This window comes from Scyliorhinus torazame, chromosome 12 (assembly GCF_047496885.1).
Source record: "Scyliorhinus torazame isolate Kashiwa2021f chromosome 12, sScyTor2.1, whole genome shotgun sequence".
Lineage (NCBI taxonomy): Eukaryota > Metazoa > Chordata > Chondrichthyes > Carcharhiniformes > Scyliorhinidae > Scyliorhinus > Scyliorhinus torazame.
In genome coordinates, this window is record NC_092718.1 from 152,335,443 (window position 1) to 152,363,225 (window position 27,783).

A 27,783-nucleotide genomic window follows, 5' to 3' on the forward strand; every position below is an offset into this window, starting at 1 on the left:
AAGGAGGTTGAGGGGCGACCTGATAGAGGTCTACAAAATTATGAGAGGCATAGACAGGGTGGATAGTCAGAGACTTTTTCCCAAGATAGAGGAGTCAATTACTAGGGGGCGTAGGTTTAAGGTGCGAGGGGCAAGGTTTAGAGGAGATGTACGACGCAAGTTTTTTTTGTACAGAGGGTAGTGGGTGCCTGGAACTCGCTGCCGGAGGAGGTGGTGGAAGCAGGGACGATAGTGATGTTTAAAGGGCATCTTGACAAATACATGAATAGGATGTGAATAGAGGGATACGGACCCCGGAAGTGTAGAAGATTTTAGATTAGACGGGCAGCATGGTTGGTGCAGGCTTGGAGGACCGAAGGGCCTGTTTCTGTGCTGTACTTTTCTTTGTTCTTTGTTTTTTGTAATTGGACAACATTTACAACTTTGACACTCACCTGACAATACAATGACGTCTCCTCCAGGCTCAGGATGTTTACCATCAATGAATAACCTCTTAAGTGGGCCTTTCCGAAGGCCCGCCTATTTATATGCCCCTAAGTTAATTGGCCTGGCCTGCTTCCAACCCCTCAGTACCTCTGGGGTCACCTGCCCTGGCTCCTAATTTAGGCCGCCACCAACACCTGGCCAATTGGAAGATATGAAGTTCGGGCAGCCAATGGATTCATGAAGCAGGGAACTTTCCTGTCCCTGTGTACCCAACGCAAGAGTGAAAATTAATTCTTCAAGATAAAACTTTAAATATGATTATTTTCCTGACTGGTCCTTCAGAGTCAAACACACTTGAAACGTTAACTCTGTTTCTCTCTCCTACAGAGATCAGACCTGCTGATTTCTTCCAGAACTTTCTTTTTGTTTCAGCTTCCAGCATCTGCAGTATTTTGCTTATTTTCCTTAATCACAATATTTTGCCTGGTTAATTGACCCTTTCTCATTGCACAATACAAGATTCAAAATAGCCTGTTCCACAGCCGGTTCCTCAATATACTGACCTGTAAACCTGTCTTGTACACGCATATATACTTAAGATATTAAATGGAGAGGGTTTGCCTCATTAGGCAATAGAAAATTTTAGCTGAGCCAAGCAGACCCCGAGGCACCAGGCTCAATCTGTATTCTGTGCTGTCAGTTGATGTGGCCTGAGGCAGCAATAGAGATATATAATTAACCTGGGAATCTTGTAGCTGGAGAGTGGAAAATATTAGCTCCTTTATTTTCTTGATGCCTACTGGAAAATGCCTTTGAATGTCTGATGATCATAGGATCAGGCTTGGTTCGCATTCCCACCACTTTGAATCCACTCTGTAGACTTGCATATGAAGGATGCATACTGAGATACGGTGCCAAAGGGAATCTGGCTCTTGTGGAATCATAGACCAGCAAAATTCATTGCCTGTGATTTTTTTTGCCTGACTTGCTGAGGTCCTGATCTTAACCTGCAGTGTTTTGGGGAAGTACTTCTGAGAAGCTAGTTGACAACAGTTCGCTTTCCGAGCAGGTAGCTCACTTTTGCAACTCCTGCCTCCATTTGGACAATGGTTCTTCAAAAAGGGGTTTTGCCTCCCAACTATTGTTCCATAATGCTTGTGGTCTCCTGCTTTTATGCATGTGTAACTTTGTGGAGTGGGAGTTAATTGGAGCCAGAAATACTGAGAACCTGTTATACGAACAGAGTGTTTTCTTTTCGTCAGATAAGCCATTTCATCAACCTTTATTAGTACACAATTAGCCAGGCAAAATATTGTAAGTGTTGAACTTGTCGGAACTTCCAGCCTCAGCTGGAAGATAAAATCATAGATTCCTGAAGCTGGCAGTCAGTGTCTCTCACAAACTTCCCTGTCTGAGATCTGCTGCACAATACATCACACATGCTCGAATTTTCAAAGAGCCAAGTAAAGTTTAGCTGAGAGTAATGATGAGTGGACACAATAATTTCTACCTATAGTTAAGCTAGATCAAAACCAAATTTTATATCATACACAATTCTATCTTGGCTACTTTTGTGGCTGAGAATTAATCCAATAAATTATTGTAAACCTCAAAGTTTTGACTTTGACAAAATTATGATTTTCCATCCGATTGTCTGGAAAGGTTTCTAAGTGTTGTAGCGAGCGGGAATTGCCGCGAGCTTCCTGGTGCTCGGCCCAGTGAGGCCGGCAATGCTATTCAACATTAATTGATCCACTTAACGAGGTCTTCTCGCCGCAAATGAAGGCTCTCCAGCTGATTCGCCAGAACTGCACTCGCCAGCCTCCCACTAACAAAGTCAAGCAGCACTTAAGCAGCACTTGCTCAGCCAACCCCAGCCAGCTCAGAATAATGACACTGAGGAGACCAGCCCCAAGATTCGGGGACGCTGACCTGGGGAGGCTGTTCGATGCTGTGGAGGCCAGGGGGATGTCTTGTACCCCTGAGGGTCCAGGAGGGTCAGCCATAGGGCAGCCAATGCCGCCTGGGATGTAGTAGTGGCGTGGGTGAGCTTGGGGAGTGTGACCAGGAGGACTGGCCTCGGCAGCATGGTGGCTAGCACTGCTACCTCACGGCGTCGAGGTCCCAGGTTCGATCCCGGCCCTTGGTCACTGTCCATGTGGAGTTTGCACATTCTTCGCGTGCTTGCGTGTGTTTCATCCCACAACCCAAATATGTGAAGGGTAGGTGGATTGACCACGCTACAATTGCCCTTTAATTGGAAAATATGAATTGGGTACTCTAAATTTATATTTAAAAAAAGGAGGACAGGCCTGCAGTGCAGGAAGATGGTCAATACGGCAGCACGGGTGAGTAGACTCCAATGCCCACCACCCCCCCAATGAGACCTTTCCACCCCCAGGGGAGTATCACCCCCAACTCTCCATGTGACCCCCAACTCTCCATCCACCCCCCTCCCCCTTCAACCCCCAAATCCCTCCCTTCACAACCCCCCTCCCACCATTGTGAACCACATGTGTGGCTAATGATGCCCTTCCACAATCACCCAGACTGACGGAGGGGTGCCAGACCTCAGAATCCTTGCCACCTTGGAGGAGCATGCCCTAGAGGTGACCGATGTGTCCGAGAATAGGGTGGTCACCAATGCGGAGGCTGGCGGAGGCCGCAGAGGTGAGGAACCACAGGGCTCCACCCAGAGGATCTGTCAAACGTGAGTTGTTATTGCCTTACTAACTGACCCATCCCTCCCACTGACCACATGTCCATTCTCCCACAGGTTCTCCAGCCGACGGTGCCGACCCATCCCGGGTGGCACCCTCTCCAGTCTCCCAGGAGACCGCCTCGGAGGAGAGCTCCGAGGATGCCACCGTAATAGTCGCGTCACAGCTGTCATCCTCACCCTCCACCAGTGCAGATACAAGCACCTCGGCGGGGGGGGGGGGGGGGGGGGGGGGGGGGGGATATGTTAGTGGTCAGGCCTCTGGTGACCACCACACTGCTGCTGATGTACATCAGGTGGTGGCAAGAACCCCCAGGCAAGACAGCAGTTGGAGGTCTGCTGGACCCCAGGACCCAGCTGGATCCCAGCCTGATGCTGAGACTGTGAAAGAGGTTTTCCCGGAGCGGATGGAGACTTTAGGGAGTGACCGGGACATTCAGAGGAAGATATCAGCGTCACTCCAGCAGGTCTGTAGTCGCTTCCTGGAATCCCAGAGGCTCTGGGCGCTGGAGATGTCGCTGGCAATGCGTGGCGCCGAGGCCAACACTGTTAGGCTGGCGACCGCAGTGGAGAGTCTGGTGCATGACGTCATCACCATTAGGGAAGGTGTCCAAGGTGAGGCGCAGTCGGTGATGGCCATGGCTGAGGGTCTCGACAGAATGTCTGCCTCTCTGGGGGATGTCACCCAGTAACTTCGGGAGAGTGGGGAATTGTAAAACACAATAAATACTCTTGAGCACAACCAGTATGATGCCTCTGTCACTTTCTTCCGCGATGCGGGCCGACCTCCAAACACTTGGCCCATCTGTCCAGGCCCTCCCTGTGGAACCACCCAGCCTCCTGCAGTGGACATGACCCCGGAGCTGTGCCCCACTGTGGTAAACCACTGTGTTGTATTGTGTTGTGTTGTACATGCCTGGGCTTGTCCCTGCTGGCTCCGCCTGTGGCTCTTCCCCTCGGGGTCATGTATAAAGGTGGCTGGTCTCCGCCTCTGATCCAGTTCGGGATCAGAGGCCAGGAGGCTTTCTATTTAATGTATTAAAGCCTCAGGTACGTTCACCACTCGTCGGTGTTCATGGATGGCACATCAATTTAATACACTAAACATCTAATATGAATTCATCACTCAAGCCTGATCTCCTGGAGCTGGACCCACAGGCAGCCGACACCACTGCAACATTCGAGCACTGGCTAAGCTGCTTCGAAGCGTACCTTGGATCCTTCACTGAAGACTTCACCGACCTCCAAAAGAAACAGATCCTCCACGCATGGGTGAGCCCGCAAGTCTTTCTTCTCATCAGGGACGCCCCCTCGTATACGGAGGCAATAATGCTGAAGGGATACTATGTTAAGCCTGTGAACGAGGTGTACGCTAGGCACCTTCTTGCCACGAGACGACAAAGCCCTGGGGAGTCACGAGCAGAATTCCTGCGTGCCTTGCGGGTACTCTGCCGGAGCTGTAACTGCCAGGCGGTATCGGCTACCCAACACGTGGAGCTGTTGATCAGGGACGCTTATGTTGCGGGCATGAAATAGAGCTACATCGCCAGCGATTGCTAGAAGGGGGTACACTCAGCCTCCCAGAGACAGTGCGGCTCTCAAACTCGCTGGAGGTGGCCTACCAGAACATGGAGGCCTACACCTCCGACGGCGCGGCACCTCGTGGATCTCATGGGCACCGCCATCATCCGACCCGGGTGCGGCGCAAGCCTGTGCCGCGCAACAGCCCGCCATAGCCGGAACCCCCAATTGCTACTTTTGCGGCCAGTGTAATCATCCCCGACAACGCTGCCCTGCACGGAACGTGTCTTACAACGGGTGTGGGAGGAAGGGCCACTTTGCGAAAGCCTGCCAGGCCCGATCTCTCCCGAAAGCTTCTAGGCCCAACAGCGCTGCCTGCTGCCTGTCGGGGCCGCCCCCAGCTGCCGTGCCACCCGCCATGTACGACCCGCAGGCACCGCCACCTTCGATTTCGTCTGTCACGTGCGACCCATGGGGTCCGCCATCTTTAACGCCATTTTGTACTTCACCCGCCACGCGCGACCCACGGTGGCCGCCATCTTTGACGCCATCTTGGGACCACTCCGCAACCTCCCGAGAGCCCTGCTCACCTGATCGTACACTTGCCGCTGCTACCTCCGACCGGCCTACCCATCACCTTCCGAAGCTCGCCTCCATCACGCTCAACCAGTCCCGGCCTCATCAAATTGATGATGACCGTCCAGATCAACGGGCACGAGACGGCCTGCCGTTTCGACTCCGGGAGCACAGACAGCTTCATACACCCAGATACGGTAAGGCGCTGCTCCCTCACAATCTTACCCGCGACCCAGAAAATCTCCCTGGCTTCCGGATCACATGCAGTAGAAATCCGGAGGTACTGTGTCGCGACCCTTATGGTACAAGGCGTAGAGTAGACTAACTTCAAACTCTACATCCTTCCCCATCTATGCGCTGCCCTATTACTGGGGCTCAACTTCCAGTGCCACCTCCAAAGCCTTACTTTAAAGTTCGGTGGATCCCTGCCCCCTCACCGTCTGTAGCTTCGCGACCCTTAATGTCGCCCTACCCTCGCTCTTCGCTAACCTCCTCCGGACTGTAAGCACGTCGCTACTAGGAGCAGATGATACAGTGCCCGGGACAGGGCCTTTATCAGGTCGTAGGTCCAGCGACTCCTACGAGAGGGGATCATTGAGGCTAGTAACAGCCCCTGGAGAGCCCAAGTGGTGGTCGTCAAGACTGGGGAGAAGCACCGGATGGTCATCGACTACAGTCAGATCATCAACCGGTACACGCAGCTCGATGCGTACCCCCTCCCACGCATATCTGACATGGTCAACCAGATTGCGCAGTATCTCCACAGTTGACTTGAAGTCCGTGTACCACCAGCTCCCTATCCGCCCAGAGGACCGCCAATACACTGCCTTCAAGGCAGATGGCCACCTCTACCACTTCCTCAGGGTCCCCTTCGGCGTCACCAATGGGGCCTCGGTCTTCTGGACCGACTGGTTGACCAGTCTGGGCTGCGAGCCACGATGCCGTACTTAGACAATGTCACCATCTGCGGCCATGACCAACAGGACCATGACGAAAACCTCCGGCACTTCCTCCACACCTCTAAACTCCTGAACCTCACCTATAATAAAGAAAAATGCGTTTTCATAGATTATCATAGAATTTACAGTGCAGAAGGTTTTCTGCACAACCCGCCTAGCCATCCTTGGCTACGTTGTGGGAAACGGAGTCCTAGGGCCCGACTCCCCCTCCCCCACTGCCCCAAGGCCCTGAAGAGATGCTTGGGGTTCTTCTCCTACTATGCCCAGTGGGTCCTCAATTATGCGGATAAGGCCCGTCCACTTATTAAATCCACCCTTTTTCCCCTGACGGCTGAGACCCGCCTGGCCTTCAACCGCATCAAGGTAGATATTGCCAAAGCCGCGATGCACGCTGTGGACGAGTCCATTCCGTTCCAGGTGGAGAGCGATGCGTCGGACTTTGCTCTGGCCGCTACCCTCGACCAGGCGGGCAGGCCCGTGGCTTTCTTCTCCCGTACCCTCCATGCCTCTGAAATTCGACACTCCTCCGTTGAAAAGGAAGCCCAAGCCATTGTAGAAGCTGTGCGACAGTGGAGGCATTACCTGGCTGGCAAGCGATTCACTCTCATCACTGACCAATGGTCGGTTTCCCTCATGTTCAATAACACACAGCGGAGCAAGATCAAGAACGACAAGATTCTGAGGTGGAGGATCGAACTCTCCACCTACAACTACGATATCTTGTATCGACCTCGGAAGCTCAATGGCCCCCAGATGGCCTATCCCGCAGTACATGTGCCAGCGCACAAGTTGACCGACTCCGGGCCTCCACAATGACCTCTGTCACCCGGGTGTCACCCGTTTTTTTTACTTTATCAAGGCTCGCAACCTGCCTTATTCCATCGAGGAGGTCAGGACCGTGACCAGGGACTGCCAGGTCTGCGCGGAATGCAAGCCGCACTTCTATTGACCAGACAGAGCGCACCTGGTAAAGGCCTCTTGCCCCTTTGAGCGCCTCAGCGTCGATTTCAAAGGGCCCCTCCCCTCCACTGATCGTAATGTGCACTTCCTCAACATTGTTGACGAGTACTCAAGATTCCCCTTTGCCATCCCATGCCCTGACATGACCTCTGCCACCGTCATCAAGGCCCTGCACAGTCTTTTCACCTTGTTCGGGTTCTCTATCTACATCCATAGCGATCGGGGTTCCTCCTCCATGAGCGACGAGTTGCGTCAGTTCCTGTTCAGCAAGGGCATCGCCTCCAGCAGGACGACCAGCTACAACCCCCGGGGCAACGGACAGGTAGAGAGGGAGAACGCGACGGTCTGGAAGGCCATCCTCCTGGCCCTACGGTCTAGATGTCTCCCAGTCTCCCGCTGGCAGGAGGTCCTCTCCGATGCGCTCCACTCCATCCGGTCGCTCCTGAGCACTGCCACCAACGAGACCCCTCACGAGCATATGTTTGCCTTCCTCAGGAAGTCCACCTCCGGGGTCTCGCTCCCGTCCTGGCTGAGTGTCCCAGGGCTCATCCTCCTCCGGAAGCATGCGAGGAGCCATAAATCAGTCCCCCTCGTCGAGAAGGTCCTGCCAATCCACAATATGCTTACGTGGACGGGTGACAGGACACAGTCTCCCTCCGGGATTTGGCGCCTGTAGGTTCCCCAGTGACCATCACCACCACCCCCGTCCATACCCCCCCCCCCCCCCCCCCCCCCCCCCCCCCCATCCACCGACTCAACAACTGGGTGAAGAAGAGGACAACACGCTCCCGGACGCACAGTTCTTGACACCGGTGCCCACACCACAGCCGGGACTGAGGCGATCACGGCGGAAGGTCAAGGCCCCTGACAGACTTGGTCTTTAAGCCCACTTCATCCTCGCTGGACTCTGTTTTATTTTTTAAACAGGGGGTGAATGTGGTAAACCACTGTATTGTATTGTGTTGTTACATGCCTGGGCTTGTCCCTGCTGGCCCCTGCCTGTGGCTCCTCCCCTCGGGCTCATGTATAAAGGTGGTTGGTTTCCGCTTTTGATCCAGTTTGGGATCAGAGGCCAGGAGGCCTTCTGTTTAGTGTATTAAAGCCTCAGTTACGTTCACCACTCGTCATGTGTTTATTCATGGCATATCACCCAGCACCTGAGTGTTCGAATGTTGGCTGTTGTGTGTGTGGTGTTGCCTCCCGCAGTGTTCAGGCACAGTGTCCAGGCATCAAGGTTTGATCGGGCTGCCAGGCAATAACTCCCACGTGCTCCATGGCCCGCCCACCCATACGAATCCACTTGGGTGTGTGAAATGCTCACTTAACCACGATTGCCAATTCCCTATTAGCAATAGCCTTCAGCTGCACGGCCAGAAGCCTTGGCAGTTGGTGGAGGTTGTGTGTGGTCGGTGGGGCATATGGACGGGACAAGGGTTGCACCTGGAATGGGTGCACGCGATCTAGGGGTTGGCATGCTAGTGTCGTGAGTGGTTGCCCCCCACAGCGCTTACCCCCCTTCCCATGGTGGCTCAAACCCAGCTGAGGGTCCCCCACCCCCTGCTCAACACTGGGGTGGCAAGCCCAGCACCCTTTCCCTGTGAGCAAAGATGGCTAGCCACCTCCTCAGCTCCCCACAGAAGCCCTTCCGCCAGGTTGACGTTTTTATAAAGGGGTACCACCTGCTGGAGAGGCCGATGAATGATGGGAGGCCGTTGGATATGGGATGGCTCCCATTAATTGCATGGAAATGGGGCTTAAGTGTTGATAATTGGTTTCTCGCCACGGTATGGCAAGACCCTAATTTTGCCCATGGGAGCGGGCCGGTTGCATCGCAAACTGTTTGGCACCTGGCGCAGTTCTCGTTTTTGGCCTCTCCTGCTATTCACGGCCTCGTTTTGCTTGAGCGAGAGCATAACGAGGCTGGAGAATTGCGCCCTCAGTCTGTGAATCAGCTACTTATTGTTGGAAATCTTTGTGCACACACACAACAAAATTCATAAACAACTCCACTACTTATCAATAATTCATTATCACAAGAATATTTGAAATACTTCCTTTAAAAATATCTGCCATTATAACGCATTTGTATTGAATGGCGGAGCAGACTCGAGGGGCTATTTGATCTGCTCCTGCTCCTATTTCTTATATTCCTATAACACTTAAAAAACAAAACCTTTTATTGCAGATTATATATTTTTGTCACACTCTTTCCACTTTAGTTCCTTGCTGAGTGGTCTTGTAAGAGCATGTTAAGAAAGCCTTGTTTATTGTTTCACTGTGGTCTGCTCTTTCCTCCAGCTTGTGTGTTCTAAGGCAAGCGGTTCCCACAAGTCGATGGGGATGTTGCATTTATTTTGTGAGGCTTTCAGCGTGTCCTTGTAGCATTTTGTCTGCCCTCCTAGCGATCGCTTGCCATTGCGGAGCTCAGAGTAGAGCTTGTTTTGGGAGTCTTGTGTCGGGTGTGCAGGCAATGTGGCCAGCCCATTGCAGCTGGTCGAGCGTGACCAGCACATTGATATCGGTGATATTGGTCTGGGACAGGGCGCTCATGTTGGTACTCCTACCCTGCCAGTGGATTTGCAGGATTTTGCGGAGGCAGCGTTGGTGATATCTCAAGGATTTGAGGTGTCTATTGTACATTGTCCAGGTTTCTGATGCATACATGGAACAAAGAACATAGAACATCACAGCGCAGTACAGGCCCTTCGGCCTTCAATGTTGCGCCGACCTGTGAAACCATTCTAAAGCCCATCTACACTATTCTCTTATCGTCCATATGTCTATCCAATGACCATTTGAATGCCCTTAGTGTTGGCGAGTCCACTACTGTTGCAGGCAGGGCATTCCATGCCCTTACTACTCTCTGAGTAAAGAACCTACCTCTGACATCTGTCTTATATCTATCCCCCCTCAACTTAAAGCTATGTCCCCTCGTGCCAGACATCACCATCCGAGGAAAAAGGTTCTCACTGTCCACCCTATCCAATCCTCTGATCATCTTGTATGCCTCAATTAAGTCACCTATTAACCTTCTTGTCTCGAATGAAAACAGCCTCAAGTCCCTCAGCCTTTCCTCATAAGATCTTCCCTCCATACCAGCAACATTCTGGTAAATCTCCTCTGCACCCTTTCCAATGCTTCCACATCCTTCCGATAATGCGGCGACCAGAATTGCACGCAATACTCCAAATGCGTCCGCACCAGAGTTTTGCACAGCTGCAACATGACCTCATGGCTCCGAAACTCAATCCCTCTACCAATAAAAGCTAACACACCGTACGCCTTCTTAACAACCCTCTCTACCTGGGTGGACACTTTCAGGGATCTATGTACATGGACACCGAGATCTCTCTGCTCATCCACACTGCCAAGAATCTTACCATTAGCCCAGTACTCTGTCTTCCTGTTATTCCTTCCAAATTGAATCACCTCACACTTTTCCGCATTAAACTCCATTTGCCACCTCTCAGCCCAGCGCTGCAGCTTATCTATGTCCCTCTGTAACTTGTAACATCCTTCCGCACTGTCCACAACTCCACCGACTTTAGTGTCATCTGCAAATTTACTCACCCATCCTTCTACGCCCTCCTCCAGGTCATTTATAAAAATGACAAACAGCAGTGGCCCCAAATCAGATCCTTGTGGTACACCACTAGTAACTGGATTCCAGTCTGAACATTTCCCATTAACCACCACCCTTTGTCGTCTTCCAGCTAGCCAATTTCTGATCCAAACTGCTAAATTACCCTGAATCCCATGCCTCCGTATTTTCTGCAGTAGCCGACTGTGGGGAGCCTTATCAAACGCTTTACTGAAATCCATATACACCACACCAACTGCTTTACCCTCATCCACCTGTTTGGTCACCTTCTCAAAAACTCAATTAAGGTTTGTGAGGCACGACCTACCCTTCACAAAACCGTGTTAACTATCTCTAATCAAATTATTCCTTTCCAGATGATTATGCATCCTATCTCTTATAAACCTTTCCAAGATTTTGCCCACAACAGAAGTAAGGCTCACTGGTCTATAGTTACCGGGGTTGTCTCTACTCCCCTTCTTGAACAAGGGGACAACATTTGCTATCCTCCAGTCTTCTGGCACTAGTCCTGTAGACAAAGATGACTTAAAGATCAAAGCCAAAGGCTCAGCAATCTCCTCCCTAGCTTCGCAGAGAATCCTAGGATAAATCCCATCCGGCCCAGGGGACTTATCTATTTTTACACTTTCCAGAATTGCAAACACTTCTCCTTATGAACCTCAACCCTTCTAGTCTCGTAGCCTGAATCTCAGTATTCTCCTCGACAACATTGTCTTTTTCCTGTGTGAATACTGACGAAAAATATTCATTTAGCACCTCTCCTATCTCCTCGGACTCCAAGCACAACTTCCCACTACTGTCCTTGACTGGTCCTACTCTTACCCTAGTCATTCTTTTATTCCTGACATATCTATAGAAAGCTTTAGGGTTATCCTTGATCCTACCTGCCAAAGACTTCTCATGTCCCCTCCTGGCTCTTCTTAGCTCTCTCTTTAGGTCCTTCCTAGCTAACTTGTAACTCTCGAGCGCCCTAACTGAACCTTCATGTCTCATCTTTACATAAGCCTCTTTCTTCCTCTTGACAAGTGTTTCGACTGCTTTAGTAAACCACGGTTCCCTTGCTCGACCACTTCCTCCCAGCCTGACAGGTACATACTTATGAAAGACACGAAGTAGCTGTTCCTTGAACAAGCTCCACATTTCCATTGTGCCCATCCCCTGCAGTTTTCCTCTCCATCCGATGCATCCTAAGTCTTGCCTCATCACATCCTAATTGCCTTTCCCCCAGATATAACTCTTGCCCTGCGGTATATACCTATCCCTTTCCATCACTGAAGTAAACGTAATCGAATTGTGGTCACTATCACCAAAGTGCTCACCTACCCCCAAATCTAACACCTGTCCTGGTTCATTACCCAGTACCAAATCCAATATGGCCTCGCCTCTCGTTGGCCTATCTACATACTGTGTCAGGAAACCCTCCTGCACACATTGGACAAAAATGGGCCCATCTAAAGTACTCGAACTATAGCGTTTCCAGTCAATATTTGGGAAGTTAAAGCTCCCCATAACAACTACCCTGTTGCTTTTGCTCCTATCCAGAATCATTTTTGCAATCCTTTCCTCGACATCTCTGGAACTTTTCGGAGGCCTATAGAAAACCCCTAACAGGGTTATCTCTCCTTTCCTGTTTCTAACCTCAGCCCATACTACCTCAGTGGACGAGTCCTCATCAACCGTCCTTTCTGCCACCGTAATACCGCCCTTGACTAACAATGCCACCCCTCCCCCTCTTTTACCGCCTTCCCTGAGCTTACTGAAATATCTAAACCCCGGCACCTTCAACAACCATTCCTGTCCCTGCTCTATCCATGTCTCCGAAATGGCCACAACATCGAAGTCCCAGGTACCAACCCATGCCGCAAGTTCACCCACCTTATTCCGGATGCTCCTGGCATTGAAGAAGACACACTTTAAACCACCTTCCTGCCTTCCGGTACACTCCTGCAACTTTGAAACCTTACTCATGACGTCACTACTCTCAACCTCCTGTATACTGGAGCTACAATTCAGGTTCCCAAGCCCCTGCTGAACTAGTTTAAACTCTCCCGAAGAGCATTAGCAAATTTCTCCCCCAGGATATTGGTACCCCTCTGGTCCAGGTGTAGACCATCCCGTTTGTAGAGGTCCCACCGATCCCAGAATGAGCCCCAATTATCCAGAAATCTGAAATCCTCCCTCCTGCACCATCCCTGTAGCCACGTGTTCAACTCCTCTCTCTCCCTATTCCTCGTCTCGCTATCACGTGGCACGGGTAACAATCCAGAGATAATAACTCCTAGATCTAAGTTTCCACCCTAGCTCCCTGAATTCCTGCCTTACATCCCTATCCCTTTTCCTATCTATGTCGTTGGTACCTATGTGGACCACGACTTGGGGCTGCTCCCCCTTCCCCTTAAGGATCCCGAAAACAGGATCCGAGGCATCACGCACCCCGGCACCTGGGAGGCAACACACCACCCGCGAGTCTCTCTCGTACCCACAAAATCTCCTATCTATCCCCTAACTATGGAGTCTCTAATGACTAATGCTCTACTCCTCTCCCTCCTTCCCTTTTGAGCAACAGGGACAGACTCTGTGCCAGAGACCTGTACCCCATGGCTTACCCCTGGTAAGCCTCCCCACCCCCCAACAGTATTCAAAGCGATATACATGTTACTGAGGGGAATGACCACAGGGGATCCCTGTACTGACTGCTTCCTCCCAGCCCCTCTCACCGTCACCCATCTATCTTTATTCTTCGGAGTAACTACATCCCTGAAGCTTCTATCTATGACCACCTCTGCCTCCCGAATGATCCGAAGTTCATCCAGCTCCAGTTCCCTAACGCCATTTCTGAGGAGCTGGAGATGGGTGCACTTCCCACAGATGCAATCAGCAGGGACACTGACGGCGTCCCTCACCTCAAACATTCTGCAGGAGGAACATTGCACTGCCTTCCCTGCCATCCTCTCTAGATAAAAAAAAAAGAAAAAGAAAGAAAGAGCTTACCTGTTATTCACTCCCCTTCTCAGCAAGCACTCATTCAGCAACCTCTGCGCCCGCACGATAACACCTGAGGGAAAATAAAAGAAAGACTACTTACCAGTCACCAGCCAATCCATTACCTGCAGGTCATGGTTCAACTTCTTTTTACTTCGACCTGCCCTCGAGCCTTCCTCTTGATCTTTACAGCGGTTGGGTTTTTTTTGGTTAGAGGAGGGAGAAGGGAGGGAAGCACTGAAGAAGTCTTTCGGGTTTAAGCGTCACTTGACAACAGTTCCTCCACAAACCACCTTCAAGTTAGGGTGACCACACGGACGTATGCAAATTTCCCCCGCAACAGACAATCAGCAGCTCCGCCCTCCAGCCCTCTGTTGGATGCTTGTCTTCACTTGAACAGCTAGGGTCTCTTGCTCAGGTACACCTTCAAGTTAGGGTGAGCACATGGATGTATGCAAATTTCTGTCGCAACAGCCAATCAGCAGCTCCGCTTTACAGCCCTCTGCTGGATGCTTATCTTCACTTGAACAGCTAGGGTCTCTTGCTCAGGTACACCTTCAAGTTAGGGTGAGCACACGGACGTATGCAAATTTCCCCCGCAACAGCCAATCAGTGGTTCCGCTTTACTGCATTCTGCTCGATGCTTGTCTTCAGTTGAACAGCCATGGTCTCTTGCTCAGGTACACCTTCAAGTTAGGGTGAGCATACAGACGTATGCAAATTTCCCCACAACCGCCAATCAGCAGCTCCGCTCTACTGTCCTCTGCTGGATGCTTGTCTTCACTTGAACAGCTAGGGTTTCTTGCTCAGGTACACCTTCAAGTTAGGGTGAGCACATGGATGTATGCACATTTCGCCCGCAACAGCCAATCAGCAGCTCTGGCCTGCTGCCCTCTGCTGGATGCTTGTCTTCACTTGAACAGCTATGGTCTTTTGCTCAGGTACACCTTCAAGTTAGGTGAGCACATGGACGTATGCAAATTTCCCCCGCAACAGCCAATCAGCATCTCAGCTCTACTGCCCTCTGCTGGACGTTTGTCTTCATTTGAACAGCTCGGGTCTCTTGCTCAGGTACACCTTCAAGTTAGGGTGAGCACACGGACATATGCAAATTTCCCCCGCAACAGCAAATCAGCAACTCCGCTCTACTGCTGTCTGCTGGATGCTTGTCTTCACTTGAACAGCTAGGGTCTCTTGCTCAGATACACCTTCAACTTAGGGTGAGCACATGGGTGTATGCAAATTTCCCCCGCAACAGCCAATCAGCATTTCCGCTCTACTGCCTTCTGCTGGATGCTTGCCTTCACTTGAACAGCTAGGGTCTCTTGCTCAGGTTCAACTTCAAGTTCGGGTGAGCACATGGATGTATGCAAATTTCCCCCGCAACTGGAAATCAGCAGCTCCGCTCAACTGCCCTCTGCTGGATGCTTGTCTTCACTTGAACAGCTAGGGTCTCTTGCTCAGGTACACCTTCAAGTTAGGGTGAGCACACGGACGTATGCAATTTTCCCCCTCAACAGCCAATCAGCAGCTCTGTTCTACTGCCCTCTGCTGGATGCTTGTCTTCACTTGAACAGCTACGGTCTCTTGCTCAGGTACACCTTCAAGATAGGGTGAGCACACGGACCTATGCAAATTTGCTTCACAACAGCCAATCAGCAGCTCCACTCTACTGCCCTCTGCTGGGTACCATGACTTCTCTGTAGACCCTGAGGTTCGTGTTGGGTTTGAGGTCTCGGTCTTCGAATAGTCCGTTCCTCAGGCATCCTAAGACTGCACTGGCCTTTTGGAGTTGATGTTGGATTTTGCCATCAATATCTACTCGCACCGAGAGGAGACTCCCAAGGTATGGGAAATGATCCGCATTGTCCAAGGGCTCGTCTTGATGGTTGGAGGGCAGTTTTGTGTGGCAGGAGCAGGCTGGTTGGGACCCTTTGTTTCCGGATGTTTAGTCTGAAGCCCATTGTCTCATATGCCTCGGTGAATGCCTCGACGATGGTTTGTGGCTCGGCTTCGGAATGTCAGCACACACAGGCATTGTCTGCATATTGAGGTCAGAGTGGACTTGGTTCTGACTTGCAGGCTTCAGAGGTTGAATAGTTTCCCACTTGTCCGGTAGGTTAGCTTCTCTCCAGCAGGGAGCTTCAGGGTGAATGGGTGGAGTGTTGCTGCAAGGAAGATAGAGAAGAGCGTTGGTGTGATGATGTAGCCCTGTTTGACCCCAGTATTGGGTCTGTAGTGGTTCCATTGGTGAAGATAACGGCTTGCATGTCATCGTGGAGCAGGCGGAGAATGGTGATGAATTTCTGCGGGCAACTGAATTTGAGGAGGATGTTCCACAGTCTCTCACAGTTGACAGAGTCAAAGACGTTTGCAAAATTGAAGAAGGCCATGTACAGAGGTTGATGCTGCACTTTTCCTGGATTTGTTGCGTGCTGAAGATCATGTCCATTGAGCCTCTTGATCGGCAGAAGCCGTACTGAGACCATGGGAGGAGCTCTTCAGCCACTGGGAAGAGGCGATTGAGGGGTATTCTTGCGCTGACCTTTCCCGTGGTGGAGGGTAGGGAAATCCCTCTAATTTCCGCAGTCGGACCTATCTCCTTTCTTGAGGATGGTCACAATTAAGGCATCTCTGAGATCATCCGACATGCTCTCTTCCTTCCAGACAAGGGTGATGAGGTTGTGGATTCTTGTCAAGAGCCCATCTCTTCTGCATTTTAGTATTTCTGCAGGGATTCCATCTGCGTCAGAGGCCTTGTTGTTCTTCAGCTGTCGGATAGCTTTTTCAACCTCACGCCGAGCTAGGGCTGCGCTGAGATGGTGGCAGGTAGCATGTCCCAGGATGACTGGGAGTCAGTGTAGGTCAGTGAACAGTAGGGTGAAGGGTGAGTGAGATTGTGTGCGAGTTAGAATAGCGGCAACAGAATCTTAGATGATCTCCAAGTTTATGAAGGGTGGGAGGCCAGTCAGGTGAGCATTGGACTCATCTACTCAGGCATCAAATGAAGGGTTTCAGCAGCAGGTGAGCCGAGGCAGCAATCCGGTTTGAATTGTATTGAATGTTCTACTTTTAACTAATTCAGGAAGGTGGGTTGGTGGTGGTGGGGCGGGGGAGGTGGGGGGGGGTTGGGGAGTTCATGGGCAAGGCTAGGACTTAACCCCTTAAAGATGATATTGTGTCATCATCCCAACATTATCCCACCCTCTTCTAGGTCTTACTTCAAGGGGTTGAAGGAAACGGGAACCCCCTTGGAGCTGTTGCAAAGGTAATTATAGTTTGCAAACAGGCAGTTAAGTGTCTATTTAACTGCAGTCTGGCTTTAACAGCCCGTGGACCTATTTCCCAAGCTGTCAGCATTACGCCAGGGATAACCAGGAGAGCGCACAGTGCAGGTTTGGTACTTCAATGTAACCAAAGGACTGCTGCTCACAGCACTCCTTCTCAGAGTGCTTTTTCTGCTTGACAGACGATTGCCAATTACTCACCTTCAGAGCTGCACTTCCCTACGGTTCCTTCACTGCAGCTTGAGAGCAGTTTTTGCTGCTTTATTTTGATGAAGAACCAGAGGAACAGCAACAGCACAAAAATCAGAATCAGGAACAACACTAGCACCAGCACCATAGCTGTTTTTTCATCTATGTGCTCCTCCATAGGGCAGAGGGGATGTACAGAAGGGAGATCCAGCTCTGAGGCGAGATCTCCAACACAGAGTCTATTGGAGAGGATTAGGTCTCTCGACATTTGGCCAGTGCCTCAGGAGGCTCAGACTTTATTGCCAGATCATTTCTGATATCTGCAGCTTTTCCAGCGGGCCAGGTGGCATGCATGACCAAAGACCATTACAGTGCCTGTTACTGGAGGCCACTCTCCCCATCGCTCGTCTGCTTGGTTGGAAAGGCTGGGCTTTTCCTCCCATTCTTGGAAAAGATAGTTTCACTGCAGTCCCACAGGTTTACAGGAGGTTCTCCCAGGTAAGGAGGAGGGGAGGCACGGTATCACAGTGGTTAGCACTGTTACTTCACAGCGCCAGGATCCCGGGTTCGATTCCCGGCTTGAGTCACGGTCTGTGCGGAGTCTGCACATTCTCCCTGATACTGCGTGGATTTCCTCCGGGTGCTCCGGTTTCCTCCCACAAGTCCCGAAAGACGTGTTAGGTGAATTGAACACTCTGAATTCTCTCTCTGTGTACCCGAACTGGTGCCGGAATGTGTGACTAGAGGCTTTTCACAGTAACTTCATTGCAGTGTTAATGTAAGCCTACTTCTGACAATAAAGATAGTTTAAAAAAAAGATCCTGGGAACAGCCTCCCCAGGTCTCCTTCCCATTCCTGTAATTGCTCCAGCCTCAAAGATCCATGTGCTGGTGACTCTTTATGATTGTTGCTGGGATCCCTCTAATTATAAATTGTTCCTTTGGGGCAGCACCGTGGCGTAGTGGTTAGCGTTGCTGCCTCACGGCGCTGAGGACCCGGGTTCGATCTCGGCTCTGGGTCACTGCCCATGTGGAATTTGCACATTCGTACCATGTAATAGACTAATGAATAAGATCAGAGCATGCAGAGTCAGGGGACAAGTAGCAGTATGGCTAGCAAGTTGGCTGGAAGACAAAAAGCAGAAAGTAGGGGTAAAGGGTAACTATTCAGAATGGAGGAAGTTGGAAATGGGATCCTGCAACAGTCAGTGCTGGAATCATTTCACATTTATGTTCATGATTTAGGCCTTAGAATCAACAATCAATATTTCTAAATGTGTGGACTACATCAAATTAGTGAGGATTGTCAGCACTGCAATAAGTTACAAGGCAGCCAGCATTGACTGGTTGGACTGAATGACCTTTTTCTGTGCTGTATGTTCTATGTGATGCTATATAAGATTGGAATAATAAAAGCACCCCAAAGTGGTAAAGATGTTCGATAGGGCCGAATCTCACCAAGAAAACAAAAGACGCGTGATAATTTTATGCAAAAAAGAGAAAGCAGAGGAAAAGAAAGGACTGATAAGTTAGGTCAAGGTATATTTAGGTCAAGGTATATATCACGATACATTTCAAATGCCGGAAATTGATCTCAACTATGACAAAAATCAAAATTTCCTGCTGCTGGGACTCCTTGATTCATGCCAGAAAAGAAAGTCACGCTACCAAGTTAATGTCTTCTCTATTTACAAAGCTGGCTTATGGAGACTAAAGGTCTTTTTTCAGGGATAACAGAGGTCTAGCTATGACAAAAAAAAATCATATTTTCATTTACAAAATTAACACAATACTGGAAATCCTCGAATGTTTTAAAATTAATCTGCAAAAGTTTCATTTTAGAGTTAAGTTTAATAAAAATAGGAGAAAACTACTGTATTTTATTCAGCCTTTGGACCTTGCCAGCGCCAGATATAGCTGAAGATTTGTGTCCCCACTTTATGAAATTGGATCTCCTAGACTCATTGATTCCTGCTTGTAATCCCCAAACAATTAAGACCACTGGCTTCAGTTTCAGGCCCAGTCAGGTAGAGAGCCTTATTGACATTGTTTGGCTCCTAGCTGGCTGGAAATATAATCATCCTGTTCAAGAGAAAGCTCAATGAATTTGCACGTACCAAGGCCTGCAAAGCTCTCTTCCAAATATAAGGCTACATGTTTGGACAAGGGAGAGAGACAGAACTTCACCTCTAAACACTTAAGGTCAGGAGGTTTACGCAACATCTAAATTATACTTTAATTTGACATTGGATTGACACTTCATGTGGTATCAAACTGAAGTGATGTGATGTTAGTCCCTTCAGAGACCCACACCATGAAATCAGGTTAAACACACACTTTTGATTTACACTGATAAGTTTAGTGTCAGTGTGAAGCTTAAATCGTTTTGCACCAAGACTAAACTTGCGATGTAAATGAAAGGATACCCCGAGAATTTAAGTGACCTGTAATTTATATTGCTTGTTTATCCTTATCCTTTGACTAGTGGCAGTTCTCAATGCTTTCTAAAGTGAGTCAGGATAAGATGAATTTCCCTTAGATTGCACAGTGGAAATGGCAGATTTTATTTCACACTAATAGATGCAAATATCATAGACGAAAGACTGTTAAAAAAACGAGGGTAGGAGTAGGAGGCGAGACTATAACCCCTGCAGCATCAAGCAGCACCACACAAGAACTGTGAAACAGAGAAACAGGAGTTTGGAGCCAAACAAAACATTCAGATGAAAACCACCTACACAAAGTCTGCAGGAGGACCTGAAGGAAGGAAAATGGGTCCCGTTGGGTAGGAAGGTTGGCCGCAACAACCTACAGAATTAATCTATCAGACAGCAAACCTGGCAAACTGACAACATGGAGTCAGCAACAGTGGTAAAAGCTTAACAAAAAGCAAAGGAAGCATTCTGACAGGCAGACAGGGACAGCAGAAAATCCTGGGGGGAGGTGGAAGTGAGAGTGGCGCAGGGAACAACCTGCTGGATTGATCCCTGAGAATTCACACCGAAAGGGTGAAACTGAAGCAAGGAAAGAAGTAAATGCCAAGTGACTGTTCCAAATTTCCTGTTGCCCAGGAAGAAAGTTGGCTGTGTCTTGAAAACTGTTTGAATCATGCTGCTGAACGTGAAGAAATGAAAATCTGTAGCTTCTGGGACTTCATGAAACCCCAGCTAGTAATAAATTTGTGCAGCTATGTGTGATTGGGTGAGCAGTTGCCTTATAATGGTAAAATTGTACCGAGTCGTCACCGAGATGTATGAAGAATCGTGGTGCTCATATAAGAAGTTAGAACATTTAATGCATCACAAATGCCAAATATTTACTGTGACTCCACAGTCTTATTGTCTGTCATTATCATTGGTGCTTTTCCCAGAGTGTTGTGTTTACACCAATAACCCCCAAAAGTCAAATAATTAGGCTTCGCCTGTAGTTATCCACATTCTCGACTTTTGCTGTCTCTAATGTAATTCTTCTGATGTGAACCAGTTCTTTGAATCTGACCATAGTGTATTTGACTCAGAATTTGAAAAGTATTTATGGGGGAAAAAAATTCAAGTATTTTGATTTTATATTGATTTAAGGGATCTGGTTATCCAAGCATGAACTTCAAATATTTTACTTAGCTTGAAAATATTAGTAACAATACTGAGGAGTATGAGAGCTACAGCATGGACAGCATAGACAAACTGAACTACACAAGGAAGTCTGACTCAATGTGGCATACTTTGACAGAGCTAGGGATCGATCCCAAGAAGGGCTGCCAGTTTCTTAGCAGTCACTTTCTTTTTCCAAAGATGGAACCTGGGGTTGGAATGCATCCTCCCTCGGGATTGGTCCCTAGCTCTTGAAAGAATGAAAGACCGATATGACACATTGTACAATTCCTTGTCTGGTTCAATTAGTCCTTGCTGTAGCTCTTGATTAAATAGTGTTGTGCCTGATATTTTCATGCTATGAAGAGCAACTTGGACGTGACCATTGACAGAATGTCTGAATGTATTATCAAAAACGACTGTTTAGACAGACACCACACCAGGTCCTGCATCGCATTATTGTCACTGAACAATTTAGCGTTAGTGATTAAGGGTGGCATGATGGCAGAGAGATTAGCATTGCTGCCTCATAGTGCCAGGGACCAGGGTTCAATTCTGGCCTTGGGTGACTGTGTGGTGTTTGCGTGTTCTCCCCGTGCCTGCATGAGTTTCCTCCGGATGCTCTGGTTTTCAACCACAGTCCAAAAAATGTGCAGGTGGTCATAATATGCACCCATGCACATCATGAGGTAAAAGCAGGCAGTGACAGACACCCAGGTGAGCCAATCAATGTACAGAACAGAACATGACCAATCACAAGACAGGACACCAGAGGGGGACTTGCACCGATAAAACACACGAGGCATCAGCACTCTGCCACTTTCCACTGGTGATAGCTATAGTGATAGTCAGGGTGTACAAATCATTCAACACCTCCAACACGTGGATCAGAGCTAGCCTGGTCTAGATAGTTAGCTTTAGTTTACTTAGGGTAGTAGAGAGTCAACCCACAGGCAGCTGTGTGTTTTGTTGCTCGAGTTCAATAAATCTTTTATTGAACCAACGCCTTCGGTTGGTGTATACTTGATCAGTTAATTGCATCGTGTGCAATCTGTGTCACCCCAGGGTTAACAACACAACACAGGTTAGGTGGTTTGGCAATGGTAAATTGCCCCTTAGTGTGCAAAGGATGTGCAGGTTAGGTGGGGTTACAGGGTTATGGGGATAGGGCGGGGGAGTGGGCCGAGTAGAGTGCTCTTTCAGAGTGTCGGTGCAGACTCGATGGGCCGAATTGTTCTGTACTGTAGGGAAGATTAGTGATTGGGATTAGACTCGAGAGATAAGACTCATGGGGCGAGATTCTCCGACCCCCTGCCGGGTCGGAGAATCGGCAGGGGCTGGCGTGAATCCCGCCCCCGCCGGTTGCCGAATTCTCCGGCACCGGAGATTTGGCGGCGGCGGGAATCGCGCCACGCCGGTTGGCGGCCCCCCCCCCCCGCGATTCTCCAGCCTGGATGGGCCGAAGTCCCGCTGCTAGAATGCCTGTCCCGCTGGCGTGGATTAAACCACCTACCTTACCGGCGGGACAAGGCGGTGCGGGTGGGCTCCGGGGTCCTGGGGGGGGGGGGCGCGGGGCGATCTGGCCCGGGGGGTGCCCCCACGGTGGCCTGGCCCGCGATCGGGGCCCACCGATCCGCGGGCGGGCCTGTGCCGTGGGGGCACTCTTTTCCTTCCGCCTTCGCCACGGTCTGCACCATGGCGGAGGCGGAAGAGACTCCCTCCACAGGCATGCGCGGGGATGCCGTGAGCGGCCGCTAACGCTCCCGCGCATGCGCCACCCGGCAATGTCATTTCCACGCCAGCTGGCGGGGCACTTCTGCCAGCTGGCGGGGCGGAAATCAGTCCGGCGCGGGCCTAGCCCCTCAAGGTTAGGGCTGGGCCCCCCAAGATGCGAGGATTCCGCACCTTTGGGACGGCGCGATGCCCGACTGATTTGCGCTGTTTTTGGCGCCGGTCGGCGGACATCGCGCCGATACCGGAGAATTTCGCCCCTCGTTTCAGTTAGAAATATTACTAACATGTTGTAAAAAATACCATAACACTATTGTCATTATTTGTGTTCTGCTGAGAAACCCCTCATTTGCATCTCTTTGTGCAAAGTCCATTTCCTGAAAAAATGATTATTTAAAGATACCTGGAACAGCACAAATAAAGGTTTGACTGTACTATAGCAATAAAAAATAGTGATATCACCTCCCAATATTGGTAACATGAACATGAGCTCTGAAATCTGATAAAAAGATAGTCATTCTGTAATAAACCAGCACCACAGCACATTGGGAAAGTGTATTCTGGTAGGCTGAGTATGACCAAAAAGATGTGGCAGCTCCAGGAGCCAGCATGTAGAATCCAGCCGCGACTGTCATAACTAAACTCTGGGTAATGGGTGAAAGTCATATTTTATTACAACTCCGAGGTCAGGGTATTTGATAAAGCTCTCCTTCATTGGCTACATGAAATGTGACATTGACGTTTCAGTTCGAGGTGGACCGCTGTGATTCTTAAATCAGATCAAATCTAGCACACAGTAGTAGAGCGCTATGTCAAGATACCAATAAGAACAGTGGGCGGGATTCTCCACTCCCGCGCCGAAGTGGCCGCGCCGTTGTGAACGCCGTCGAGGTTCACGACGGCGTGAAACAGCCCCGATCCCGACCGATTCAGGCCCTGACAATGGGCTAGGATCGGGGCCGCGTCATCTATACGCGCCAGGCCTTGTCGCCCGCGTAAGGGTGGCGCCGCATAGATGACACAGCCGGCGCCGCATAACTGGCATCATCCGCGCATGCGTGGTTGCTGTCCTCTCTAAGTCCGCCCCGCGAGAAGATGGCAGACGGATGGCCCACCGATCGTCGGGCCACCCCACATTTGAGGTACCCCCCCCCGGTGCAGGATCCCCCCTCGCCCTCCCGCAGGCCGCCCCCCCCAGCGTTCGTGCGCTGTTCCCGACGGCAGCAACCAGGTGTGGACGGCGCCGGGGGGAACCCGCCGTTTTGGCCTGGCCGCTCGGCCCATCCGGGCCTGAGAATAGCGGGGGTGCCGGAGAATCGCCATTTTGGGTGTCTCCGGCGATTCTCCGGCCTGCGGAACTCGACCGGGCCGTTCCCGCCGCTTGGGAGATTCCCGGCGTCCTGGGAAATTTTGGCGTCCCAGCCGATTCCCCCAACCGGCGGGGGAGTGGAGAATCTCGCCCAGTATTCCCTTGCAGTGGACCCATCTATTGAAGCACTACTTTCACCAGAGCCATGACTACTGCTAGTTTTGTATTTTGAATTTATCCCACTACTGTGGTACAAAAACTAGAAAAACCTATATCATTCTTTACTGAACATTAAAAACACATTGAATGTAAATGACCTCCTAACTAAACTTGAAGTGCAAACTGATCAACATCGAGGTGTACAGCTAATCGAATATCGCTGTTATACTTGCGATTTACAAAATTGGAAATAGTTAATATTGCTTTAAAAAAAGCTGTTTGAAATTTGAACTCCATGTTATTTTTACCTCTGTCAGTTTTTAAGTTTCGCAGAGGTGCACTCATAGGCCCTCTTCGAACTGGTGTCAGTCTCAATTACAGGCAGGCACATTGTAATGAATCCTTGGAGAGCTCACTAAAAACCAGTGAGGAGCCATTTTTATAGTGTGGTTGTCTCATCCGCAATTGTAATTAAATCAATATCAAGGGCATTGTTGAGCATAAAGCCTGACTTTTCTAGCTTATAATCTACTGTTAGGCTATTGTGTGTGTTACAACAATGACACTCTTTCACATTTTTTAAGGGTAACCTTTCTTGGATTGTTCATGAATCAGTTTAGGGTACCAATTATTTCAGTAGGCAGAGCCCCCAGGATGCCATTTCTATTAAATTTACCTTTTACTTGATCAATAGAGTTGACCAGCCTATTTCTATCTCTGTGTCACTGGGACACACATATCCTGATCGATGATAAATCTTCCAGTTAATAGCTATGTACTCTTAAAAAGAGCTGTTTTGAAAAGACCAAATTCTTCAGTGCATTTAGATTTCAATGGATCCTTCATTAATATTTTTAAATTAAGTTTGCTTCAAAACATTGGGGCATTGAACCACGTTTATTTCATATTCACTTGTCCCTTTTCATTATTTTACAGCATTTATGAATTTAAAAAATTGTAATGAGGATTACGTATGGTATGATGTTAATTGCTGTGTTCTTTGTTTACGAGGCATAAAAGATGACAGGACAGCAAGTAACAGACTGAACAATGAGGACTGCAGTATCCAAAAGGATTTGACAAATAGGGGCTTTTCACAGTAACTTCATTGAAGCCTACTTGTGACAATAAGTGATTATTATTATTATTATTACAAATATGTATTTATCGAACAAAATAACAGTAATGAAGGCAACGTGTGCTATATTCACCGGTCCAAACTAATAGTTCAATTCTGCTGATTAACATTTGACCTGGCTGATATCATAAATGGTACTTTCATCTCAGCAACCTTCCCCCCCCCCAACCCTTTCAAAGTGGACGTACAGCACCCCTCAGAAAACCCACCATTGACCCCTCTGTCCTTAAAAATTACCACTGAAAGTCCATTTCCTCTCAGAAGTTGTGAACATGATGTGACCTCCCAAATCTGTTTCCACCTTTCCTGCGACTCCATGTTTAAATCTCCTCATCAGAATTCCATACGGTTTCAGCACTGGAAAAATCCGACTCAAAGTCACTCCATCTTATCCTTCTTAACCTCTCTGCAGTCTTTGACATGGTGGACCTTCCCTTCCCTTCCTCCTCCAATGCCTATTTCAGTAAATTGTCCTTATTTGGTTCTGTTTTTACCTGTATAACCATTCATTGCTTCTCTGCTTTGTTTATCCCAAACCAGTTGGTAAAGAATGAAACTAGACACGGCTACTTTTCTTGGTAAAATGTTTCTTTGCAGAATGCAGCATAACAGTCGGCTACCTACCTACCAGCAATTTCTCATTATAGTAGTTCTGTGTTGTAGCTTCACCAGCTTGACACATAGAACGCAATTCTCCCAAAAGGGAACAATGTCCCATTGCGAGCATGTTTAGCTGGGTGTTTCCCGGCGCTCGCAGTTGTAAAAAGTGCCTGAATGGAGAATGCGTATCCGAGGCTGCATATAGCCCCATTTTGTACACTGGAGAGCTCCACTTGCCGAAACTCCCCAGTGTGCCGAGAGATCGTGACGCCATCTCAGAGGCTCCCGAAGCGATCCCTGATCTCCCCTCCCCCGGCCTGAACGCACTATGGGAGAGTCCTGGTCCCCCTTGCACCCCCCCCCAACACCTACGCAATGCACTCCCAGCCCCATCAAGCATGCACAAAAATGCCAGTTGGCACCCTTGGGCACATTGGCAATGCCAGGCTGGCACTCAAGTGGCACTGCCAAGGTGCTAGGCAGGCACTGCTATGGTGCCTAGGTAGCACCAGCAGTGCCAGGGCATCACCCTGCCCAAAGGGGGCCTCAGATCCCCTGGGAGACCACCACGAGTGCCGGACAGTCTGGGCCCCGTTTGTGGGGACCAGTGCTGTACCAAGGTCTCTGAGGCAAAGGGGATGCATCCCAAAGCTTCGGGAATCTGAGCATTAGAGTGAGACTAGCTGTCTCGCTCTAATATGCAGATTTGCCAAAAAGTGATCCCGCCCATAATGGGCAGGATCCCGCCCATAATGGGCAACGTCTCATGAGGTCGCATTGAATCGTTCAGGGCTTTACAAGCCAGCTAGATCCCGGGAGCCAGGTCTCCTTGTTTTTATTGGCCAAGCTGCACCCTGGCAAGCTGCTTTTCCGGTGTAATGTGGCCATTGGATTACGCCCATTATTTTTAGGTATGCCTGGTGATGTTTCGGGCATACTCTTTTGCACTCTTCATTGAACTAGGGTTGATCCCCTAATTTGATGGTTATGGGGGATATGCCAGGCCAGGAGTTTACAGATTGTGATTGAATATAACCCTGCTGCTGATAGCCGAAAGTGCCGATGGATGCCCAGTTATGAGTTGCTGCATTTATTCTAAATCTATCCCATTTAGCACAGTGGTCGTACCACACAACACGATAGAAGGTATCCTCAATGTGAAGACAAAGATTGTGTGGTGGTCACTCATACCGACACAGTCATGGACAGATGCATGTGTGACAGGTAGGTTGGTGAGGACGAGGTCATGTGGGATTTTCCCTCACCAGTGGTCAGTCTAGCATCCATGTCCTTCAAGACTCAACCAGCAGTGGTAATAGTCCAAAAGATGTGCAGGTTTGGTGGATTGCCTATGCTAAATTTTGTCCAATGGTTAGGTAGGGTTACAGGATTGTGGGGGAGTGGGCCTAGGTAGGATGCTCTTTCAGAGGTTCAGTGCAGATTCGATGGGCCAAATGGCCTCCTTCTGCACAATAGGGATTCTATGATACTAGCTAACAGCATTGAAGAGCCAAACACATTGCTGAGGGTCTGGAGTCACGTTCAGGCCAGACCAGGTAAGGAAGCTTGATTTTCTTCCCTAAAGGACATTATTGAACTGATGGGGTTTTATGAAAATTGACGGTATTCATTCCTGAGACAAGCTTTTAATTCCATATTTATCAATTAATTGAATTTAAATTCCACCAGCTGCCATGAATTGAACTTGTGAACCCAAAGCATTAGCCTGCCTCTGGATTACTAGTCCAGTGACATTACCATTATGTCACCACCTCTCCAGTTTTTCTTTATATTCCATTTAACTGATAATTAATGTCGCAGACAGTTTGTTAAAATCAGGAATGATGAGTGTAGTCGACAGGATTTGCACCTGCATGGGGAAATGCCAATAAATTTCAAATCCATCGCCTTTGTGGTGATATGCATCACTGTAAACACACAAGGGGTTAATGTAAATACACTACAACTAAGTAAACACTAGAGGGAGGACCGGAGATGTCATGACATGCAGACATACAGCTAATGAACACATAAAAT